This window comes from Lactuca virosa, chromosome 4, assembly GCF_052849685.1.
Source record: "Lactuca virosa cultivar CGN04683 chromosome 4, Lactuca_virosa_CGN04683_v6, whole genome shotgun sequence".
Lineage (NCBI taxonomy): Eukaryota > Viridiplantae > Streptophyta > Magnoliopsida > Asterales > Asteraceae > Lactuca > Lactuca virosa.
Window position 1 is genome coordinate 56171541 of NC_136429.1, and position 6736 is coordinate 56178276.

Sequence of the window (6736 nt, forward strand, 5' to 3'; positions counted from 1 at the left end):
TGGTTGAAAACTATAAATATTATAAAAATAGCCATTAGGCTGCCCGAATTTCGTCATGACAGACAATAAAATTTAGAAATATATTATATCTTACGAATCTCAAATACTAAAAGACTTAAATCAAAATCATTCATAAACATCAAAGAATTATAAGTATTCTAAAGTCTTATATCGGAGAGTTTAGGATTACGATGCCTAGACATATTGTTAGGTTCCATCACACCCGTGGGACGCTCTATGTGAGCTATGTCTGTTTCTAAAAGCTTTATGAGCTAGGATCATTTCCTAAGCTATGGGTTATGTTGTTGTGTACACTGAGACCGATTGTTTTAGTTAAAATCCTCTGACTTATAACCGTTAATTCGGGAGGGATTTATAGTGTAAATCTAAGCTCCCGACATAGATTTATAATAACTTTGGTGTAAATCTATTATATACGTAATGTAACGACCCAAAAATCAAGGGTAAAAATTTTATTTTTATTATAGTCAAAACACAGATATCTTCTAAATCCAAACATTCCAAAAACATGATTAATTAAAAACATTTATCAAAGTTCGTCCCAAAATTATATATTGCGGAAACACAGGTGTGTGTGCTGCGATCAAGCCAGGTCCTTCCTTTCCAAACCGATGATACCTGAAACCATAAACAAAACTGTAAACACGAAGCTTAGTGAGTTCCACATAACATACACCACACAATCTACATAATCACATAAATCATATCAACCATACAAGCCATGCATACAACATATACGGAATGCCATGGGCTCCCCCACATGGTCTGATATCCAACTACTACGGGCTCCCCACGGGGTCTTCCATGCAAGTATCACAAAGACAACTAGCATATCACATATCTCATAAACAACTAGCGTACCACATGTCACATAATCAACTAGTATACACAAGCCAAGCATATAAACATATAAGGATGTCGTGGACTCCCTCCAGGGTCTTACTCCAGGATGTCGTGGGCTCCCCCCAGGGTCTTACAGCTATATGCCATGGGTTCCCCCCATGGTTTGACTTGGAATTCCATGGGCTCCCCCACATGGTCTGACAACCAAGTGACATGGGCTCTCCCCATGGTCTAATATCCAACTGCCACACGCTCCCCCCGGGGTCTTCATATATCTAGTCAATAAAATACTAGCACATTCACATGTTCATACATACCATACATATCAGTAGTGAATCCACAATAAACATTACAACTAACTAAATGCGTCGGTCTTGGTGCCTTAGACCCATTGGTATGATGAGGAGACTCACCTCGCACTGCTGAAGTCCTGTAGATAAAACTCCAACTGTTGGTTGACAGATTCCCGAACTGTCAACATCAGAACAACACCTAATTAATAATCGGGTACCAATACATAACCATAAGTCCATGATTGGGGTAAAAAGACTATTTTACCCCTAACCTAACTTGGTCCAAACCAAGGCCAAAACTCAAACTCTAGAAGCCCAAAAGCCAAATAATAAATCAAGGCCTAATTATGGCCCAATTTTCCAAATTTGGCACAAACCCCTCACATAGGCCTTACCCTAATGCTCATCCAAATATTCTAGTCCATATACTTGTTCTTGGATGGCCTATCAATAGCCCAATTACCAAAGCCCAACAGAAAGGCCCAAGCAGAATTAGGGTTTTCACATAAAATGACATTTTAAAAAGTAAAGGGATGGAAAATATCATTTTATAGTAAAGGGAGGAAAAATTCGGAGACACGGGATAAACACGGAAGTTTAAAAAACGAAGTGGTAAAAGTGACATCTTACAAAGTTGAAGGTGGAAAGGGGGTGAAAGTGACATTTTAAAAAGTAAAGGGATGAAAATATCATTTTATAGAAAGTGAAGGGGTAAAAGTAACATCTTACAAAGTTGAAGGTGGAAGGAGTCAAAGAGATATTTAAAAAGTAAAGGGGGTAGCAAATATAATTTTACAAAATATAGGGTTTGTAAGTGACGGATATACAAAGTTGAGGGATTAAAATTGTAATTTATGCATTGATATATTTATACAGTTACCTATACAAATTTTGTATATATTTATAATTCTCATACATAATGGATTATTGTGCAACAAAAAAACTAGTAATGAATTTATATATCTTGTTTGACAATATTTCATAGGAAATATTAATCTCCGACACACTTTCACCTGAAAGATTGTCAAAACAATAAATAAAAATTTCATTAATGTTTTTCAGTATTTTCAGATTCATATCTATCTAGAGCCTTCTGGATCTTACATATAACTAGCCATATCTTTGCGCATGGTCGTGGATGAGACGATCTGTTGTCCAAAATACAATTCCAACTCCTAAATTGATGAAGAGTGTCAGGAAATCGTTCGGCCAAGACCTCTACTTCCGGTTGTGGGTTGTAGTCCGTTAGCCTAAAAGCACCATGTCATAGACATAAATAACTCATTCGTTGGCTTCATTTCTTTTGTTTTGGTACTCTCACGAACATAAAACCCATAATTTTTTTTTGTCAAAACTTAACACTAGTAAAATATATAAAAGTTTTTTGAAATATTATCATTTTTGAACTTGTTTATTATTTTCGAGCTTATTCATGATTTTCGAACGTTGTCTAGTGTTTTGAAGATACAATGTTCATGATTTTTAGAACAAAACAAATAATAACATATTTCTCTTGGTGCAAAATGATTGTGAACAAGGAACTTCATAGATTTTTTATATGTTTCAAACATGTTCTTCAGAAAAAAATAATACCCAAGGATTTTCGAAAATCAAGTAGATGAAATCAATTCGAAAAAAAAGAAAACACATTTTTGAAAATCCCTATATCAAAAATATGAGCCTATGTTGTACACTTGAAAATGGTACGACATTTTCGTTTTAATCATATGCTGATAATTTCGTAAATATTGGTTATTATAGGGGAGAGTATTTTTTTTATGTTATATGGGATCCATACATCTAAAATGTATATGTCACTTATAATCTTAACTATAAAATCTAAAATGCTTGTGTGACTTCTAATCTTTAACTATAAAAATGTGTTTGTAATTTGTAGTTGACTTGGTCTGTTTGGTGCAGATAATTGTTTATTATACGGTTGAGCATGGTTCGGTTTGGTTCGGTTTTTTGACTAAAACTGAAACCGAACCAATAGTTTTTGGTTTTTTATTTTAGAGAAACCAAACCGTCATTTTTTTTGTTTCGGTTTTTTATCTGTTTTTTATTTTGGTTTTCGGTTTTTTCCGTTAACACATAACATAAATACATACAACTTTTGATGGGCATCAACAGATACTCCCCAACATGTTTATGATATATTCGAAAGAACTTTTAACTTATGACGAAACATCTTTCATATTTTAGAACGACTCACAAGACAACATTGCAAGTTGTGTACATTTCTTTTACTTTCTTTCTTTTTTACTTACTTATAACATCGACAAATTAAAATGAGACACTTTTATACAAGTATTACACCACATATGTTCAATTTTTATACGTATAATGTGCTTATGAGTATTTTATTCAAACATAATATAAAAATAAATTGGATATTATAAATACTTTAATGCATGAAGTCGTTGGGTTGTTAGCTAATATTAGCATATTTCTCTTAGTGCAAAATGATTGCAAACAAGGAATTTCATAGATTTTTTATATGTTTCGAACATGTTCTTTGGAAAAAAATAATACCCAAGGATTTTCAAAAATCAATTAGAAAAAAAAACATTTTGAAAATCCCTATATCGAAAATATGAGCCTATGTTGTACACTCGAAAAAATGGTACAACATTTTCGAAAATCTCTATTTTGACATGCTGATAATTTCGGAAATATTGGTTATTATAGGGGAGAGTATTTTTTTTATGGTATATGGAATCCATACATCTAAAAGGTATGCGTCACTTATAATCTTAACTATAAAATCTAAAATGTATGTGTGACTTCTAATGTTAACTATAAAAACGTGTTTGTAATTTGTAGTTGACTTGGTCTCTTTGGTGCAGATAATTGTTTATTATATGGGTGATTATAGTTCGGTTTGGTTCGTTTTTGACTAAAATCGAAATCGAATCACCGAAACCGAACCAATAGTTTTGATTTTTTTATTTTAGAGAAACCAAACCGTCGTTTTTTTTTCGGTTTCGATTTTTTATTTTGGTTTTTGGTTTTTTCCGTTAACACATAACATAAATACAACTTTCGACGAGTATCAATAAATACTCTCCTACATGTTTATGATATTTTCGAAATAACTTTTAACTTATGACGAAACATCTTTCATATTTTAGAACAACTCACAAGACAACCTTGCAAGTTGTGTACCTTTCTTATAGTTTCTGTGACATCCCCAAATTTCTCGGTCAGAAAAGACCGATTTAGTTTATGCTTTTAGAATAAAATCAGAGTAATCTTTTAAAAGATGGTGCGGAATTTGTTCCCAAAACAAAACATGATAAAAATTTATCAAAACATTTCTTAAAGAAATATATATTTTCATTTTATATCAAAACCTCGGGATGTCATGTTACGATACAGATCAAAAGCATAAACAGTACATTATAATCCTTACAACAGTTATTTACAACTACTGGCCTATAATCCAAAAATCTCCCATCATCATCCGACTATGCTCGGGGTCCACTACCTGTAATATAAAAAGCTGAGTGGGTCAGGCTTGGGAGCCTGGTGAGCATATATGGTTTTCAACCCACAAATAATAATAAATTTATTAAATTCATCAACAAAAAATAAATTTATTAATTTCATCAACCAACAATAACCCTGATTACTCGTTCCCGTTATCCTCACTTTACGTCCCTAAACACCTATCACAAGGGACCTAGCCTAAGGATCATCATCGGGATGGACACTACTGCTAAGGGGATTCCTCAGCCATACATGTCCTTAAGGCAACCATGAGGGGGATGGAGTACACCAATGAACATATAGTTCACCAACACCTACAGGTTGCGAACCTGCTAGCGTTCCACCGGACTGTCTAGAAAGGTCCGTGGTCGTCATCTATACTCCGCTAGATGACAAAAACAACAACAACAACAACATCGAAGTCTCTCATCATTTTAACACACATCAACTATTTCGTCTACCCATGTTTTACCCAACATATTTGTAGATAAAAATACATATACAATTTAAAACTTGTATAAAACATCTATTCAACAGCCATCTCAAATAAACAATCAATATAATTACACATAACACATATTTTATAGAAAATACTTCATATCTATGTGTAATATGAAAGTAACTATACACCCACTTGTTAAGACGATAATTGAGCAGCACCTCGTCTCTTAAAATAATCTTTTCCGATAAAACCGGGATGTTTTCCCAAAAACCGGGCCTTGCGAGGGTTGGGGTTCAAACCGAAAAGATAAATTTCTCGGGCTCTTCGGGCACTCCGGAACGTGTTTCAGGTGTTGGAAATGATTTCGGGGCTTCGGGGGAAGTCAAATTAGTAAAAATATGGAGTTTAGGGTGAAAAAGTGGCAATTTCCAAAAGTTACCCGGGAAATCTCGCACCCCCTTTATATAGGTGCGAGGTTCGGAGCTCCGGCCGAAGGAAGGGACACGCGGCAGCTTCGGATAGGAGGGGGAGGGGCTACGCGGCTCGGTTCGCAGGTGGACACGGGTCCGAGCTCGGAAGCGCCACATCGAGGACACGCGTCGAATCTGGACTAGGCCGCGCTTCGGATGCGAGGGGCAGGCGACACGCGTCGGGCAACTGGCTTCGGATGACTCATCAAATCGGACACGGGGAAGACTCGTGTGCAAGGGTGACGTGGCCGAAGTCCAGCCATGCGAAATTCATCGGTTTTAGCATTTTTTTTGAATTTTGTGTCCCAAACTTCTAAAATCCATAACTTTCGCATACGAGCTCCATTTTCGACGTTTTTTATATGCACGCGTAGGTAAAGTTATGCTCTACAACTTTCGTTTAGACTCCATCGGCTAATTTCGACATTATTTTTAATATTATTATTTTTAACAGACCGGGACAGGAAAATCCGTTAAAAATTCATAACTTCTTCATCCGACGTCCATTTTCGTCTGTCTTTTTACCGTTGTACTACTATTGACGAGATTCGATTCTCGTTTAGATTGTGTCGGCTAAAAACCACTCGATCTAAAATTCGAGTTTTTAGCTGTCTACTGCTAAGCTGAAACTTAGAAAAATCATAACTTCCTCATACGAAGTCAGATTTGGGCGTTCTCTTTATGAAAATTCTCTGTTTAACAAATACTACGACTTTTATTTAGATCACCAAGGCTAAAAAGTAGTTTATCAAAAACTCACTTTTTACGTCATTTGGCGCCGTGCCGGTTTTGTCGCGGAACTTCGACAGGTCATAACTTATTCGTTATAACTCGGATTTCGGTATTCTTTATACATCCGGGATCCTTATTTCAACCACTACAACTTTCTTCATAGATATCGGCTTTATCTAAATTTTATTTTCGACGCTTATTTTTACCCTTAATTCATTAAATTATAATAATTAAGCATAAAACACATATTAATCAAATAATACATCTTATTATTTCAAAAGAAATTGCAAAGGTTGACCTAGACTATTACATCACCATTAGTGCCTAGCTTAGAAACACGGACGTTACAATTTCTTTCTTTTTTTACTTCCTTATAACCTTGACAAAAATGACACTTTTATACAAGTTTTACACAATTTTTATAGGTATAATGTGCTTATGAA